Source organism: Ursus maritimus, unplaced genomic scaffold (assembly GCF_017311325.1).
Source record: "Ursus maritimus isolate PB19 unplaced genomic scaffold, ASM1731132v1 scaffold_32, whole genome shotgun sequence".
NCBI lineage: Eukaryota > Metazoa > Chordata > Mammalia > Carnivora > Ursidae > Ursus > Ursus maritimus.
In genome coordinates, this window is record NW_024425786.1 from 18,494,939 (window position 1) to 18,514,603 (window position 19,665).

Below are 19,665 nucleotides of genomic sequence, written 5' to 3' on the forward strand. Positions count from 1 at the left end.
TTTTTTGTTTTTGCCACCAGGGTGAATTGTCAATTGATTTGTTATTTATCCCACTGACAACAAAGAGAGTGAAAAGGTAATAATTCTGGGCCCTGGGGTGATTCAATTCCTGTAGCACCGTCAGCTACATTAACTTACTTCCTGGATCTCAATTCAATTAGAGCAACATTCCCCAGCATTAATAAATCAATACTCATGCCATTTGGATATATTTTGAATGTCTTTCATTATACATTGCAGGTCGGGGATGGCTGTTGAATTGGAAGTTAATGGGACAGGACAGGGCAGGTGGGGCTGCCTGGGGAGAAGCTTCCAGCCGCTTGCTCTAATTGCCTCTGCTGCAGAAGAGGGCGTTAGTAAAACAGAGGCCTGGTTAACTGAGCAAGCCCGTTGGAGTTAAGGCGAGTTGCAGCTAGGGTGTGGGTGGGAAGAGCCGCAGTGGGTGAAGGGATTGTGTTCACCCGCTCATGTAGCCACTCATTCATTCATCCTTCATCCCTCCTCCCACTGTTCTCACACTCTTCTCCAATCCCTCCTCATCCTTCCTCCAACCTTTCTCTCATCCTCCTCCTAGACTTCCTGCTGTCCCTCCTCCTGCTTCCTTCCATCCCTTTTATCCCTCCTCCTCCTCCTCCCATCCTTCCTCTCATCCTCTCTCCAAGTCATTCTTCCACCCTTCTTCCCATCCCTCCTCCCACCCCCATCTTTTCTCTATCCCCACTCCCACTCCTCCTCCCATCCCTCCTCCCATCCCCATCTTCTCTCCATCCCTCCTCCCATCCCTCTCTCCTTCTCCTTCTCATCCCTCCTCCCACCCCTCTTCCCATCCCTCTCTTCATCTTCTTCCCAGCCTCCTTCTATCCTTTCTCCTCCAAGTCGTTCTCCCATCCCTCCCCATCTGCTTCCCATCCCTCCTTCTATCCTTTCTCCTCCTTCCAATTTTCTTTCCATCCTTTAATCTTCTATTCAATATAGGCCAGGCCCTATACTGACTTCTGGGCTCATATAGGTGTATGTCTGTCTCAGAGATCCAGACATCTAAACAAATAATTACAGCACATTGTTCGAGAGCCCCAGCACGAGCAATCAATAACACTTCTGCCGGAGAAACCAGAGCAGAACTCAGAAATGAGCCAGAGGCAGGAAGGTCTGCCTCTAGGGACTGGGGAAGGGTGAGGAAAGCCTCCCCAGAGGAGGTGGAACCTGGGACAAGTTTTGAAGCATGAGGAAGTTTTGTCCAGGTGCTCTGAGAGAGATTAGGAACTGCAGCGAGCCCAAGGTAGCTGAGGACTGCCGGGAAGGGCTCTCAATCGTGTGCATGGAACCAAATCCCTGGGAAGTACATAAAAATATGATTTCCCAGGATCCTCCCTGGGGGGTCTGACCCAGGAGGTCTGGGTAGGGAGTCAGGAATCAGGGTCAGTGTCTATGTGTCTATAGCACCAAAAGCGCCTGCTCAGTGAAGAGAGCCAGCATCTCGGGCTGGCCACAGCTGGCTGTGTGGCTGAGCCAGTCCCTGCTTTCTCGGATCAAAGCTCTCATCTGATGATGTCTGTGTATTCACTTTGACAAATGAAAAAACTGAGGACCGAAGAGATAAGTCCGGGGCCGCAGGTGCAGTCTCTCCCTTCCCTGCATGGAGGCACAGGGCCTTTGTACCTGCTGTCCCCTCTGTTTGGGTCACTCTCACCTCCACAGAGCCATATGTTTGGCTCCTCCCCTTCTGTACATGCTATCTGTGGCTGTATAACAAATCACCCCAAAATCCAGGGGCTTAAAACAACCAACGTTTATCATTCTGCAGTTTCCATGAGTCCAGAATCCGGGAGGGGTTGATTTCTGGCTCAGGCTCTCTGAGGAGGTGGAAAGCAGAATGACAGCAGGGGCCGAGTCCTCTGAAGGCTTGACTGGGTCCGCTTCCCGGATGGCGCACTCCTACAGCGGTGGGCAGGAGGGCCCAGCTCCTCGCGGGCCGTCGGCGGAAGGGGCTGGTTCCGCACTGGGTGGGCCTCTCCGCAGAGCTGCTGGGGCGTCCTCGTGCCATGGCGGCAGGTGATCTGAGAACCAGCGAGCAACGTATTTATAATCTATCCGCAAGTCAGGTGCCATCATTTCTGGCACGATCTACTCGCTGGAGGAAAGTCTCCAAGTCCACTCAAAGGGAGGAAATGAAGCTCCATCTCGTCAAAGGAGGAATATCGAAGAATTTGTGGACATATTTTAAAATCCCATTATCTTCCTTCGGGTCTCACTGAAACGTTGCCTATCGGAGACGCTCCCCCTGACAATCGGTCTGGAAGAATCCCCACCTCTCATCACTGTCCTGCTCCTGTTCTGCCGTTGTTTCCTCCGTGGCAGCTGCCATCACCTGACAGCCTTCTTTTTTTTAAGATTTATTTATTTATTTGAGAGAGAGAGAGAGAGAACACACAAGCAGGGGGAGGGGCAGAGGGAGAGAATCTCAAGCAGCCTCGCTGCTGAGCACACAGCCGGATGCGGGGCTCTGTCTCGTGACCCTGATCATGACCTGAGCCAACATCAAGAGGTGACTGCTTAACCCACTGAGCCACCCAGGTGCCCCAACATCCTTCTCTTTTAATTGTTAATCTTGTGTATTATCCGTCCCTTTCACCCCAGGGCAGGCTCCACGGAATCCGACACTTTGTCAGTTTGGGTCACCGCTGTAACCCCAGCACGAGAATGATCCTTGGCACCTAGTGGATACTTGGTAATTACTTGTTGAACGCAAGGATGAAGATGAAGGAAGAGAGAGAGATGCTGACCCGCCCGGGTCTTCCCTGCCTCTGGAATCCAGCCCTGGTTGGGCCCTACAGGACCTGAGACCTCATCCTGGGCCAGGCTGGGGACAGCCCGGCCTGAGGGTCCGTTCTGGTCCCAGCTTGGCCATCAGCCTGCGGTGTGATGCCAGATGTGTCCTTTGCCCCAGCTGAGCCTCGGTCTCTCCCACTGCCGGGAGCGTGCTGGATTCCTTCTTCCACTTAGCAAGTATGTCCCAAGCACCTGCCAGGTGCCACGCAGTGTCCTGGGCATCAGACAAACATGGCACCTGCCTTCAGGGGGTGAGCCTCTTGAGTAAACCTCTGAGGGTCCTTCCAGCTCCCCTGGGCTCCTGTTCTGCCCTCAGTCCTCCGGCAGATGCTGCTACGGACTGAATTATGTCCCCAGAAATACCTTCACATGATAGGTCCTTTGGGAGGTAATTAGGGTTAGATGAGATCATGAGAGTGGGGCCCTCAAGATGGTATTAGTGGCTTTATAAGGAGAAGAAGGGAGAGTGATCACTCTGTCTCTCTCCCTACCGTGTGAGGAGGGATGTGGCAGTCTGCAAGCCAGGAAGAGGGCCCTCATGAGGGATCATTTAATTGGCTGGCACCTTGATCTTGGACTGCCCAGCTTCTAGAACTGTGAGAAAGAAATACATACCGTGTAACCCCCCAGCCTATAGTATTTTGTCACAGCAGCCCAAGCCAACTACTACAGATGCCGATGGCTGAGCACGTGAGTCCGGAAATTGGGCTGGGTATTTAAAAACGCAGACTCTCCTGAGAAGAGGCAGATAGCCACTGGAGGGAGAAATCTCTTTAAAGCCAGTAATGAGGGGACTATGGAGAACAAGCTCATGCCCACCTCCGGGCCTTTGCACATGCTATTTTTCCTGCCTGGAGCTCTTTTTCCCTATTCCACACTCCTATCACTGGCCAGCTCTTCCTTACCCTTTGGTCTTGGCTCCAATGCCAGCTGCACCTGGAAGCCTTCTCTAACACAGAGTCTGGGTTAGGACCCTCTGCTGGTTCCCAGGGCCCCCTGATGTCTTATATGAATACGTTCTCCACACTAGACTGCAAATCTTCCTTTGCTATATTTCCACTCAGCACCTCCCATGAGCACCCCAAGCTCAGATCCTCAGGATGGGGCCCAACCTCACCCAGGTTACTTTTTTTTTTTAAGATTTTATTTATTTATTTGGCAGAAATTTATTTGCACGCTCACACAAGCGGGAAGAGGCAGGCAGAGGGAGAGGCAGGCAGAAGGAGAAGCAGGATCCCCACCGAGCAAGGAGCCTGATGTAGACTCGATCCCGGGACCCTGGAGTCATGACCGGAGCTGAAGGCAGATGCTTAACCGACTGAGCCACCCGGGCGTCCCCGGCCAGGTTAAGTTCTTTAACCAGATGGCACAGCTGGTAATTTTCCAAGCTGTGGCCTAAACCCACGCCTGCCTGGATGTCCAGCGTGTGCTCTTCGCCCCTCTTTGCTCTACGCATGCCCTGAAGCATTTTCTCCAATGCTCACTCCTGTATCTTCATGAAGAACGAGTCTGTTCTCATTTCAAATGGAGGAAGGAGCCAAGGCCCAGAGCTCACCCACATCCAGCCTGCCCTGACCCCAGCCCCGCTCACTTGGAGGGAATCTGCTTTGGCCCAGTGATATATCAGATACATTGCGGGGAGGCCCCCTTCTGTGCTGCACTGAGACCCCCACTTATGTGCTCTTGTTTACTGCGCCCACAGGGGGAGAAGCTGCTATCAGTCCCACCCATTTTCCAGGTAAGAAAACAGAGGCCCAGAGAGGCAAGGTCCCTTGTCTACTCTCACTCAGCTAGTAAGTGGCAGAGCAGGGATTTAAACCCACGTCCATTCTGCTTTTATCCGCTGAGCCACAGAGCTGCTTCGAGGCACTGAGTGGGAGTCAGGGGCTTTAGACTGGGGCTCCTCTCTGAGGCAGCGACACCTGAACTGCGGCCTGAGTGACCAGCTCCCAGACACTAGGGGACAGGCTAAGTGTGAGAAGTACGGCATTTGAAAAAGAGAAGGAGCATTTGGAGGGACAGAGATTGGGGGTGGGGGAGAAAGCCAGGCTGTGTCTCCCAGGAAGAGGGGCCAACAAACTACTGCTACTCCTGGGCAGCTGGCCTGTTAGTGCTGGAGGGGACTCGATCCAGGGGATGGATGGATCCAGGAACCGGGAAGAGAAGGGGTGCACTGGGCTGCTGTGTCCGCCAAGGCTTCAGGGTGAAGTCCTCGGAGTGAAGGCAGCCTGTCAGCGAGATGGAACCGGGCCCCAAGACTGCGCCAGGCACCTGGGCCACTTACAGCTGACTCTCCATCCAGCATACATGTAGCTCTGCTGCCCCTACGGCCTGCCTGGGCCACTTGGGGGCTGTCATTCAGGGAGAAGGGACTTGCTCCCAATGCCCCAGCTCAGGTGGGAGGATTGGGACCAGCTGCAGGGGTCTGAGGACTGACTGTCCCCCTTCCCCATGTCAGGCCTGGGCCAGACCAAGGTTTCTTGGGTCCTCAGTAGGCCCTGGGAGAGAAGCCTGCCCAGGGAAGAAGTAGAGATCCAGAACTGAGGCCCCAGGCCCTCTCCTTCTGCCCATCTTGGCTGCCCCTTGCTAGCTGTATCTCTGCCACCCCTAGATCTTTGGACAGAGACTGAGCAATGTTCTCAGGGCAGAACATAGGACAGGGCCAACCTGGTCCCTTTATGACTTGACACAGGCGTTACCACTCCTGGGTGGTGGTCAGACCCCCTGGGCTAGGTCCCCACAGGGACCACAGAAGGGGCAGTTGTCTTGTGTCTGTCTAAATTTCCCTCAGGGCCCTGAGGGGACAGCACAGGACAATGGGAAGCACATGAGCTTTGAAATTTAAAAAATTAAAAAAAAAATCTGGGTTCAAATCTTGGGTGCCTCTCGTGTGACTTGGGCAAGTCACATGAACTCTAAGTCCTCAGTTCCCTCATTGGCAAAACGCAGGTGCACTGTGTGCTCCCAAGGCTAGTTAGAGATCAATGGAGAAGATGATGAGGAGCCCATCAGACATTAACTTCTTCCACCCATGTCACTGGCCAGCTGTGTGTCACCCAAGATAAGACTCTTACTCCCTTGGGGCTTCACAGAGTCTGGGAGCTGAAGGGACTTGACTTCAAGTTTCATGTAATGAGCCCATGTTTGCATGTAATGATAAACTGAGGCCCACGGTCAATGCCAAGCTGAACGGTGGTCTGCAAGAGGCCGCAGCTGTGCAGTCAGAATCCCAGCCAGGGGCTCATCCCCTAGGTGCTGGCTCTTCCTGTCACCTGGCTGCGAGACCCTGCACAAGTGCCCTTTCCTCTTCTGAGCCTCGCTGTCCATCAGGATCATGAGGGGTCAGACCGGACGTTTTCTGAGGATCCTTCTTATTCTGTGCTTGCCAGTTCTGGGGTTCCATGAGTCAGATCAGTAAGACTGCAGTGTTGGCTCCCTCTGGAGCCACGAGGGTGACTCATCCACGAAGTCAGATGGCTCAACCTCCTCTCTCCAGGCTGGGTCACATCTCCTGCCCTTGCCTGTGTTGCTCTCTCTGCCAAGAACACCCTTCCCACTCTGGCACAGTCCTCCATTCACACCGTAAAATGTCGCCTTTGATATGAAGCTTTTCCTGCCTGCCAGTTCCTCGTGTAAAACTAATCTTCCCATCATGCTTCCCAAGCCCCGAGCATACTCCCAACATTAGACACATACCACTCTATTGCCCTGATTTATGTGTGGGGGTGGGGGTAGGGGGAGCTCCTTGAGGGCAGGGCTGGCTCTGGTCCATTTCTGTGTCCAGCATCGGGCCCCGTGCACAGTGAGCAGAGAACAATCTACTGAATGAATGAATGAATGAATGAATGAATGAATGAACGAAAGAAAGAAAATGAAAGGAAGGAAGGAAGGAAGGAAGGAAGGAAGGAAGGAAGGAAGGAAGGGAGAAAGAAAGGAAGAAAAGAAGAAAGAAAGAGTCACAGTCTAAGGCAAATGGCAGCCAGTAGGCCTTGTCCCTATCTCTTGCCAAGGGCCAGTCCCCAACCCAGCCCGTGTACCGCGGTGAGCAGCCCAGGCCCACCTGGCCACTGGAGTCACTAATGAGCATTGATTCTGATCGGTCCCATCCATCATGCCGCTGGAGCTCCTTTCCTTAACATTAGGGAGCAAATGTATCATTGGTGACTGGAGGCCCAATAAAGCAGGCACCTCGCGAAATTTAGTATTCAACTCGTAAAGGCCTTAAAAGCATTTTTCAATTATGAATGGCCTGGGGGGAGTCGTTCTTTCTTCGCCGGGGGATGAATAAAGGTGGAAAATAATAGCATATCAATATTGTTGCAACTTAGCAGGATTAATCTGGGAGAGTTAGAGTCGTTGCTTCTCCCTGCTGCCTGCTGGCTCAGGTGTGCTGGGAAGGACTTGGCCAAGGTGATCCTCGCCAGGACGCCGTGGGCGGGACTGCCTCCTGGTGGATCAGCACCTCAAGCACCTCCCTTCTCGCCCCCCCGCCCCGGCCTGCCCTGGCCCCAGAGCACTCCCTGGCCCTGAGCCATTCTTCTTACCCACGTGGGGCCTCCAGGGCTGGCCTTCTCATAATGATCTCTAAGCTTCATACCATGCTGAGGGCTTAAAAGGGGTCTTTATCCTGATTGTGGTGATGGCTGCTCAAATCTACACATGTGATAGAATTTCATAGAACTACACACACACACACACACACACACACACACACACACACGACAGAAAGAGTTCATGTAAAAGCCGGGTGAAGAGTACAATTTTGTTCTATTTCTAGAACTTCCTATGCGTTTTAAACTATTTCAAAATAAGAAATTATAATCAAAACACAAAAAATAAGCTAAAAAATGTAAAAGGGGGTTCTCACAGGAGCAAAAGAAATGGACCTCCGTCCATGGAAGGATAAAAAGGCAGGCAGCTGTAGGAAACAACGTTGCATTATCTGGGGTGGTAGTCAGAACAATGCATCCGCTCCAAAGATGTCTGCCTCCTAATGCCCAGAACCTATGGAGAAGTTAGGTTACGTGGCAAAGGGGAATTATGGTTACAGAGGGACTGAAGTTCGCCAATCAGCTGACCCCAAAATGGGGAGATGATCTTGAATTATCCAAGTGGGCCCAATATACTCACAAGATCCTTTTAAGTGAGAGAGGGAAGCCTCAGGGTCAGAGAGAGATTTGAAGATGCTACCGCTGGCTTTGAAAACGGAGGAAGTGGTCATTAGCTAAGGAATGGGGGCTGCTCTAGAAGTCTGAAAAGGTGAAGAAACAGAGTCTTCCCTAGAGCCTCCAAAATGAACTCAGCCCTGACAACACCTCGACGTTAGCCCGGCGAGACCCATTTTGGACTTCCATCTTCAGAACTATAAAATAAATATGTTTCAGCTACTGTTTGTGGTCATTTGTTATAGCCAACAGGAAACAAATACATCTCGTAGATAACATTTTTGAATTCAGTGTGCAGACACCCTAAGATTCAACAATTTCACTCCTAAAGGAAGTCCGATCTGCATTAGGTTGTAGGTGTGGTGTAGTCAGCTACAGGAGTGTTCACAGTAGCATTATTCAAAATACCCTAACTGGAAATGATCCAAATGGCTGTCGATAGGAAATGGATAAATCCAATGCGGTATAGTCCTTCAAAGGAATATTATACAACAGTGAAAATGAATGAATTATAGTTACGTGCAAATGCATGGAAGAATCCATAAGAAATGATAAATGTAAGTCACAGAGCAAGACAGATAGTAGCATTCATTTATATAAAGCTCAAAAAGACAGGGGCGCCTGGGTGGCACAGTCGTTAAGCGTCTGCCTTCGGCTCAGGGCGCAATCCTGGCGTTCTGGGATCGAGCCCCATGTCAGGCTCCTCCGCTGGGAGCCTGCTTCTTCCTCTCCCACTCCCCCTGCTTGTGTTCCCTCTCTCGCTGGCTGTCTCTCTCTCTGTCAAATGAATAAATAAACTCTTAAAAGAAAAAAAAGCTCAAAAAGACAAAGCTAAAAAATATATAACTAAGGGCTGTATTTTTAAATTTTTAATTCCAGTATAGATAACATACAGTGTTATATTAGTTTCAAGTGTACAATATAGTGATTCAACTATTCCATACACTCCTGGTGCTCATCACGACAAGTGTAATCCTTAATCCCCATCACCCATATCACCCACCCCCCTCGCTCACCTCCCCTCTGGTAACCACCAGTTTGTTCTCTAAGGGCTGTCTTTTCAAAAAGTAAAACCAGAAGGAGAAGAAAGAATGATTAATACAAAAATCAGTACGTTAGTTACCTCTTGAGAGAAAGATAAGAAAGGGACCCACAAGGAGTCTCAAAGGTACCGCAATTTCTTGAGCTGGGTGGTATGGACACAGGCATCTGTTGTATTATATTATATTATATTATATTATATTATATTATATATTATGATTACTTAAATTGTATGTATATATTTATATGCCCTTTTGAGTGGATGGTAGAGTTCACAATAAAATATTCTTTAAGTCCTTGCTTTTGAGCATTCATTTGCTCCTTAGTCACTACACTATGAGCAAGGCAGGATAGGGGTCATTACCTTCATTCTGCAAGTGGGGAAATTGAGGCTCTGAGGGGTTAAGTGACTTACTCAAGCTCACTTGCCTACTTCCCAAGCTTCATCTCTATCCATTCACCCCATCTCCTGTGCTCTGGCTTGAGTTCAAGAAAGCAATGAGACAGCAGGAAAACACGAGACTCTTCCTAGCTTTTGAATTTCAAAAAAGGGAGTCAAAACCTCAAACCATGGACTAATTTTGGAGATTATGTAAGCAAACTCCCTGTCCCTCAGATGATGTAAAGATTGCTGAGCTGGTGTAAATATAAGCATGTAGATGTGCATAGCAGCACATGGGATCTGGGGAGTCAGAAGTAGTGAATGCTGCTGTAGAGACTATGGCTTTCTGAGAAAGGTGGACCCTATACTATATTTCCTCTGGGCCAAGTATTACCAGCGAACTTCATAGGTTCTGAAAAATCTATAAATCTCACTTCCAAGGAGAAATCCAGGGAGGGAGCAAGACCCCAGAATAAAACTGTTTGGGTGGTGTACAGGCTGGAAAGACCCTGGATACCTCCATCAAGCTTCCTGAAGCTGGTTTTGTGTAGGAGAAGCCATAAATAACCAAAATCTAACAAATAAATAAATAAATAACCAATCAAGATCTGAAAAAAAAGGAGACAACACTATAGAGCTTACAGATATTTAAAAGATTTAAAAATGAATGAGGAGATATTGTGTAAAGTTTTATAAGGACAAATTTGATAATTTAGATGAACTGGACAATTCCTCAAACAACTTAACTAACATAAACTGATAGAAGAGCAGGTAGAAAATCTGCATAGTTCTATATATTTTAAAGAAAACATATCCATTAAAAAAAAACTCACAAAGAAGATTTTAGGCACAGATGGTTTCACTGATGAATTTCTCCAGACATATAAGGAAGTAATGATACCAATTTTATACAAACTGTTCCAAAGAATGTACTTTTAAATAACACTTTCTAACACACTTTTAAGGCCAGAATAATCCTGATACCAAAAATCGCAGAAAATGAAAATTATAGGCCAATCTCTCTCAAGATCAATTAAGCCCTCTAAGGTTCAATTGTTCACTTGTAAAATGGAGATCATAATAGTTACCTTCCTTGGAGAGTTCTTGTAAGGATTAAATGAGGTAGATGTAAAAATCCTTACCAAAATACAGGGAGACCAAATCCATATGTATGGAGATATTTTTTTAGATTTATTTATTTATCTTAGAGAGAGAGAGAGAGCATGTGTGAGAGAGAAAGAGCACAGAAGGGGGTGGGGGTGGAAAGGCAGAGGGAGAAAATCCTCAAGCAGACTCCCTGCTGAGGAGGGAGTCCGACGACATGGGGCTCAATCCCAGGACCCTAAGATCGTGACCTGAGCTGAAACCAAGAGCTGGACGCCCAATCAACTGGGCCACCCAGGCATCCCTGTATGGAGGTTTTTATAGTCACAACTGAGTCGTGTTCAAAAATGAGAAGTTTATTGTAACATTTAAAATTCCATTATTAGGGGCACCTGTCTGGCTCAGTTGGTAGATCATGCAACTCTCGATCTCGGGGTTGTAGGTTCAAACCCCACGCTGGGTGTAGAGATTACTTTAAAAAATAAAATCTTTTTTTATTTTATAAAAATAAAGGCGCTTTGAAGACGGAGGAAGTGGTCGCCTGGGTGGCACAGCGGTTAAGCGTCTGCCTTCGGCTCAGGGCGTGATCCCGGCATTATGGGATCGAGCCCCACATCAGGCTCCTCCGCTATGAGCCTGCTTCTTCCTCTCCCACTCCCCCTGCTGTGTTCCCTCTCTCGCTGGCTGTCTCTATCTCTGTTAAATAAATAAATAAAATCTTTAAAAAAAATAAAATAAAATCTTTTTTAAAAAATCCATTATTATACACAAGTAACAAGTGTTGGCGAAGATGTGGAGAAAAAGGAACCCTCGTGCGTTGCTGGTGGTAATGCAAAAGGGTGCAGTCATTATGGACAACAGTATGGAAGTTCCTCGAAAACTAAAAATTACAATCCAGTAATCACACTCCTGAGTATTTACCCAAAGAATACAAAAACACTATTTGAAAGGATATATGCACCCCTATGTTTATTGCATCATTATTTACAATAGCCAAATTATGGAAGCAGCCCAAGGGTCCATCAGTAGATGAATGGATAAAGAAAATGTGACGTGTGTGTGTGTGTGTGTGTGTGTGTGTGTGTAATGGAACATTATTCAATCATAAAAAAGAATGAAATCTTGTCATTTGCAACTACACAGATGGAGCTACAGAGTGTAATGCTAAGTGAAATAAGTCAGAGAAAGACAAATATCATATGATTTCTTGCATATGTGTAATTTAAGAAACAAAACAAATGAACAAAGGGGGAAAAAAGAGACAAACCAAGAAACAGATTCTTAACTACAGAGAACAAACCAGTAGTTACCAGAAGGGAGGTGGGTAGGGAGATGGGTGAAATAGGTGATGTGTATTAAAGAGTACACTTATCGTGATGAGCACTAAGTAATGTAGAGAATTGCTGAATTACTACATTATACACATAAAACTAACATAACACTGTATGCTACCTATACTGGAATTAAAACTAAAAACTTAATAAAACACCTATGATTATAATTGACCGTATTAATACAAAAAGGAAATAGAGAATAGAAATCATACAATCTTCTCAATCAATGTAAAAATAATCATTTGATAAAATTCAACAAATATTCATGATTTTTAAAACTTTTAGCAAATATATATTTAAAATTTTTTCTTAACCTGGTAAAAGGAATTTACATAAGAGCACAGCAAACAATACCTAATGGCAAAATACTGAGAACCTTCCTAGGAGATTGTTAATGGGGCAATGTGTCTACTATTACCACTTATTTTTTAAGGGGGGAAGGGGCAGAGGGAGAGGGCAAGAGAGAATCCCAAGCAGGCTCCATGCCCAGCAGACCCTGATGTGGGGCTCAATACTACAACCCCAAGATCATGACCTGAGCTGAAATCAAGAATTGGACTCCCAATCTACACAGCCACGCAGGTACCCCTACTATTGCCATTTCTACTCGACATTGTACTGGAGATCCTAGCCAGAGCAGTAAGATAAGAAAAATAAATAAAAGGCATAAAGATTATAAAGGAAGAAGCAGGAGACAACATTGTTGTGTCCATAGAAAATTTAAATTAATTTACAAACAACTAAAATCATTTAGCAAATTTAGCAATTATATTTCTATATATCCATAACAATAATTAGAAAATGAAATTTAAAATGTATAATTTATAATAGAGTAAAAAATCACATGACTAATAATAAGTCTAAAATGAGATGTATAAAGGGGTTCCTGGGCCTTGAGAGTCAGGAATGCTTCCTTGATAAAATAGTGATAGACCTAAAATCTGGAGACAAAACAGAGAGCAAATGTGCAAAGGCCCTGTGGGTGTAGGAAACTTGGCCCATTAAGGAAGTTAGGAGAATGCTCATGAAGCTGGAGTAGAGAGAGAGGAGGGGGTGAGGATTGGAGTTGTGGCCAGAGAAGTCAAAGGTCTGCATGACTTCCAGGGCAACAGTAAGGACCTCATCTCCACTTTCATAAGGTTCTTCATACCTGCTCATGAACTTGCTTCCCATAAGACTGTGAGCCCTACAAGAATGGACACTGCTCTGTGTCTTGGTGGCAGTAGAAGGTGCTCAGAGGTACTTGATGAATGCATGTGAGAGCAGAGCCGGGATAAGAGCTGGCACTAGTGACTCCTTATCCAGGGCTCTTCTATTCACTTTGGTGCCTCAAGGCTTCCAAGCCTTTACTCAAGTCTCCTCCCTCCTTCTCCCCTTAAATACAAAAACAGAAAAACTCTTTGTATTACACACAAGACCTTATCAGTACTGTGTGGTCCTCTTGTTCTCCTCAAGAAAGTGGCCGCCAGAGGCCAGGGTCTGCATCTTGTTTATGTCTGTACCCCAGCTCCTGACATAGAGCCTGGAACCTGGGCAATAATCAGCCGACACTCAATGGAATGTTTTCTGACATACCTGTGCTCAAAACCCAGCTCCACCTTTGACCTTCTTTGTGACTTCAGGCCATTTAATATGACCTCAGAGGACCAGTTGTTCATCTGTAAAATGGGGGTAGGAACAGCTACTTTCCTCCAAGAATTCTTGTGAGGATTACATGAGATAATGTGTGAAAAGTACCTAACAGGGGCGCCTGGGTAGCGCAGTCGTTAAAGCGTCTGCCTTCGGCTCAGGGCGTGATCCCGGCGTTCCGGGTTCGAGTCCCACATCGGGCTCCTCTGCTGGGAGCCTGCTTCTTCCTCTCCCACTCCCCCTGCTTGTGTTCCCTCTCTCGCTGGCTGTCTCTGTCAAATAAATAAATAAACTCTTTAAAAAAAAAAAAAAAGAAAAAAAAGAAAAGTACCTAACAGAATCTGATGCATCCTAAATGCTCAGGGAATGCTAGCTGCTATCATGGTCATTATTCTTCTGAGTCTTAATTTTTTCATCTATAAATTGGTTAAATGAACAGATCCTAGAGTGATATCAGTGGAGACATTCCCAATCTACCTTACATATTTTGGTAATGGTCAAATCTGTCCATCAGGCATATATTGCTTTTGCCACTTTTAGTATGTGTAATTTTTACCTCCTGGGTTGTCATAAAGGTTAAACAAGACAGTGTATTTAAAGCACCTAGCATAGTATCTGGTTTATGGTGATGATTCAATAAATGGTGGATTTGGTTATTACCAACCATAAGCAGAATCCCTTGTCCTAGAATTCGCCTTCTCAGCATGCCAGGTCTTGCCCTATCTCTCCAGCAGGTGACTTCAGAGACATTCCAGGGTTTCCTGGCTGATAGAGAAGCACAGGAGACCCTTCTCCCACTGTGACCTGTGTCACCTCCTCCCCTAATTTTTCCTGTAGAGCATTTACTCCTAGTGTCTTCAGCCTGCCTCCTGGCAGATTAAAAAGGACAACCAAAATTTGGCTGCTCCCTCCAGGCTCCTGGCCATCAACCCAAAGGAAGTAGCTTCAGTCCTAATGCCACACGCAAGCCATCTTTAATGTCAAAGAGACTCTTGTATCTTTTTTTTTTAAGATCTTTTAAATTTATTTGAGAGGGGAGAGAGAGAGAGCATGAGCTCGGGGAGGGGCAGAGGGAGAAGGAGAAGCAGACTCCCTGCTGAGCAGGGAACCCAAAGTGGGGCTCAATTCCAGGACCCCGAGATCATGACCTGAGCCGAAGGCAGACACTTAACCAACCGAGCTACCCAGGCGTCCCAAGATGCTTGTGTCTTTAAGCAAGACAGGCCACATGGGTGTGGAGTTGAGCAGCCAGCAAGCACCTCTGGGTGACAGAGAGAGCACAGGTAAGCCAGAAGGCCAAGGCTCTTGTATCCCAAGAAATAACCTTGGTGGTTCCTGTGGACCCTAAGACAGAGAGGGAATGTCACAGCTTGTCCCTCCTTGAATCCCAGCCAGACTAAACCCCCCTAGGTAATGGAAACACTTCACAGGCTTTGTGGGAGGGAGGAAGGAAGGCCTTGCTTTTCCACCTCCTGCCTGGACCAGCCACCTCATCTCTCACCTTGACCAGTCTGTCTTCTTGGTGGTTTCCCCAGTTCTACCCTCAGTCGCTATATTAGTCAGGCCAGGTTAGGCAGTGCTGCTGTAACAAATAACCCATGTGTCTTGGGGGCCTGCAGGAACAGAGATGTATTTTCCAGCCATGCTGCCTGTTCATGCTGGTCAGATACAGCTCTGATCCATGTCATCTTCTCTTGTAACCTGGGCAGATGAAGCCGCCACCTTCTAGAATATTCCAAAGTTGTTTTTGGAGAAAGGAAATGAGACATTGCAAGTTACACAATGCCTTAAAGCTTCTGCCCAAAAGTGGCACATGGCAGTTCTACTCACATTTCATTGGCCAAAGCATCTTCTGATCAAACCTGATGTCAGTGAGGTAGGAACCATATGAACCTCCCACAGAAAGTAGTGAATAATTGAGAACAGTAACACAATCTACCTCTACCCCCACCTTGCACCAACCTATCTTCAGTTAAGCAGACCGAGCGAACTATAAAAACATAAATCAGACCATCATATTCCCCTGTTTTAAACCCTCCACCCTTATCCTTAGATAAAATCCAAATTCCTGCCAGATCTGGCCCAGCCTCCCTCCTATCTTCTCTTTAATTCCTTTTCTGCTTTCACTCGGGCTCCATCCACACTGGCTTCTGAATTTGCAAGCTCTTTCCCACCACAGGGCCTTTGCACAGGCTGTTCCCTAGGCCCAGGTCAATGCTTAAATCCAGCTCTTCTCAGGCCTGGCTTTTCCCACAAATAGGGCTCAGCTTAACTATCACAGTATAGAAACGTCCTTGACCATCCCACTATTCTCTCCCACATTGCCCCATTTATATCCTTCCAAATCTTTAGCAAGCTGGAATTATTCTGTGTATAATTGTATAACGGGAACATAAGCTTCTTGGGAGTGCACGTGTCTGCCTTGCCCACCATCAAAGCTCTATCTCAGTAGGAATTCAGCCAATAATAGCAGCATGAATGAAAGAATCAGATGGTGACAAGAGGGGCTAGGCCTGGCCTGACAGCTCAGTGCACAGAAGCATCATGACCCTCCCTTCCCATGTTCCCATCCCCAGGACGGTAGACAAGCTACAACCCAAGCCTCATCTACGCCCTGTCCTTGCCCATCCACTGCAGTCCACCCAGAATCAGAAGGGGTGGTATACGCCGTCTAAAAGTTAAGTCAGATGCGGTCATCTACTGAGTAGCTACTCAGATGAGGAAACTGAGGCTCAGAGCAGTTGACAGGTTTGCTTACCATGGCTGTGCAGCTCACAGATGGAAGAACTGGGATTTGAACCCAAGAAAGGCCTGGGCAGGACTTCTGTGCCGTTTGATAGTTTTACAAGCAGGGACTCTCTTGACATTTGTAGTAGGCAGAATAATGGTCCCCAGAGATGCCTGGATCATAATCACCCAAATCTCTGGTGTGGAAAGGGACTTCGCAGGGATGATTAGGTTAAGGGCTTGACAGGCAAGAGTATGCCGGATTCTCCCTTGTGATTACTCTGGGCCCGTCTGGATGAGGGAGGCAGGAGCTAGGCTGATGGCTTTAAATGTGGAGCAAGGAGGTCATGAGCCAAGGAGTATGGGCGGCCTCCAGAAGCTGGGAAAAACACAAGGAAACAGATTCTCCCCTACAGCCTCCAGAAGCAATCAGCCAGGTCGACACCTTGACCGTAGCCCAGTGAAACCTCTGACCTACAGAACCGTAAAATAATAGCGTTGGGTTGTTTAAAGCCAGTATGAGAGAGGTCTTTGTCACAGCAGCCATAGGCCAGTTTCACAACCCCTCATTGTTGGGCACATGTCCTACCCCCTCAACCTCCCCAGTTGAACTGTGGGTTCCCTGATGGCAAGAACCCAGCAAGTGGCAGTGGGGCATACAGTAGGTACTCAATAATGACTCAGAGGGTGTAGTTCAGTGTGGGCACTCACAAGATTAAGAAGGGCTAACGGTGACTCCGGAGGAGGGGCCTGGAGAGGACATGGGGTGACAGTAGACAAGTGTGGGGAACAGGCAGGACATGCCCCTGCAGCACTGCGGAGAACCCAAAGCCCTCCTGGAAGGATCCCCCATGTCGGGCCAATTACTCCCACTCCACACACAGCAACACCAAGATTCAGAGGGAGGACTGAGGTCACTAGGCAGGCTGGTGGCCAAGATGGGCTTAGAAATTCCATCACCTGACCCCTGTCAGTCTGGTTCCCCAAGCCTCTGGCTAGTCCTGTCCCACCTTGGGTCATCAAGATGTTGCCCATCCAGGGACCTGGAATGATAGATCCCCTGAGGGGCTGGAGGCCGGGGGCCAAGTGCAGGCAGGCAGGAAGGGGTGTGGGGAGGAGCCAGGCATGCTCCCACCCAAGAGCTCCACGTGCAGCAGAGAACGGATGTGACAGGGCATCAGAGACGTGGCTTCTAGTCCCAGCTCTGCTACCATGTGACTTTGGCAAGCTCCTCTCCCTCCCTGAGCCTCAGTTTCCCATCAAGGAACTGAATTTTACCTCTGAGGGCTTTTCTGGCTCTTGTGCAGTGGTATCTGCCATCAGGCCTGCCTCTCTCTCAGCCCCATGCCCCCCACTCAGCGGGGGTCCCATGACTTCTCAGCAACTTTATTGACTTCTCAGGCTCTGGCCTAGGACTAGGGGACTGCTGTGGCCTGGCCCCCCACCCAGGCTCAGCAACAGGTGTTTCCCACCCTGTCCTGACCTTTGCTCTTCTCCTCTCCCTTACCTACCACACAGTTGAGCCTCTAGCCTACCCCACTCTGGGGTCCTAACTCCAGAAAGAGGGGAGCTCAGATAATGTGATACCAAAAGGCATCTGGCCCCAATCCCTGCATCTCTCCGGCCCCCAACTCTCTGTCACAGCCACCCTGGCCCCCCTCTCTGACATACTATGACCACTGCCTGCCTAGAACCCCCAACCTTTGGTTCCTGTGCCCTGCAGGCTGGCCTGGACTTTTTCCTCAGGCCTCAGGAGCCTTGAAACTTCCCCAAACCTCAACATCCTGGTATCTCAACTACAGAGACTATGCAGCTCCCCATAGAATAGAATCCCATCCTGTAGGAAAGCCTACGAAGGAGGGAATCCTAGTATGAAAACCAATGCACAGAGAGGGTCAGCAATTGCCTGGAGGACACACAGCAAAGGTATGGAGCCCCCATAGTCAATGCCTTCACCTGGGACCCTTCCCCAACATGCTAACCCTGCCTAGCGACTCCCTCTGACAGCCTGAAGGACAGGGAGAGCAGCCAGCCTGATGACCGATGTCCAAGACCACAGTGATGCTATTCTTTCCTCAAGTGAGCTCCTCCCACCCTGAGCCAGATTTAGCCATTTAATGCAGCCGAGCCTGCTCCGTCCCTGCCTGAGATTAGCTCTGGAACTGGGCTTTGAATGCCTGCCCAGAGACACTCAGCTTAAAACACCGGGTACCAGAAAAAAAAAAAAATCGACCACATTTAATGGAGCCGTCAACAGGCGGGTCTGGGCCGTCCATTATGCAGCCCTGCCCGCCCAGGGAGCCCAGCCACGTGGCCACCTGACCACAGCATTAAGGCGACATTAGCCCACAGGCCAGGCTGGGGGAAGAGCGACCAGAGCCCAGGCCCGGGGCCTGCCTCTCCTGCTCCCCAAAGCCCAGGGCCCCAGGGATTCTTGGTACCCCTCAACAGGATGCAGGGAAGGAGGCCTTACTGGGTAAATCGACCCCTCCTGGTCACAGGGTCCTGTTCTAGAACAAGCCCTGGGATGTCTCTCTGAGGCCTGAGACACCGTAAGGAATGCCTGTCTGAGCTCTACTGCAGGGGCAGAGAGTATCAGTGAGGCACCCCTGGGGACCCCGTTCCCCAAACAGTGTCCTGGATAATGCCTGACATGCCACAATTTTTGCTGATTTCTTTTTGCTATTTAAAAATTACCCTCGGGGCACCTGGGCGGTTCAGTCGATAAGTGTCTGCCTTTGGCTCAGGTCATGATCCCGGGGTCCTGGGATTGAGCCCCATATCAGGCTCCCTGCTCCACGGGGGAGTCTGTTTCTCCCTCTCCCATTGCTCCTCCCCCCCCCACTTGTGCTCTCTCTCTCTCTCATTCTCAAATAAATAAATAAAATCTTTTTTAAAAAATTACCCTCCTTAACATCCAAGTTGCTCTAGAAAGCAGTTTCCCAAAATGTGTTCCAGGAAACATCAGTCTCTCAAGATTCTTCATAGAAAACAAAGCCGGGGGGCGGGGGGAGTGTTTCATTAGTCAAGGAAGCTTGGGAAGCAGTGCAAATGCCAGTTCCCTCTTGGAGAATTACAAGGTTAATAAATGCTCTGAGAAGTCCTGTAATGGAGTTTGATTTTATTTAATTCATTTCCCAGACTTATTTGATTACAGAACCCTTCCTTTACTTTAACAGAACATCAGTATACTGAGGGCCTAGTGTTCCAGGGAACACCCTTTGGGAAATGACACTTTAGGGGTCTGAGTCCCTCTCCTTCCTAAGCCCCAACTGTGGTCAGAGGCTCCAATCATGTGGCTGGTCAAAGCCTATGAAGAGATGAAGGGGGACTCTGGCCTTCAATTACAGGTGAATCTAAGGGCCTGAGTCACAGCCCATGCAGAGTCAAGGGAGGGAACAGAGACGCCTCTCAGTGGAAGGAGGGCCAACGTCACATGTAAGAAGAACATCCC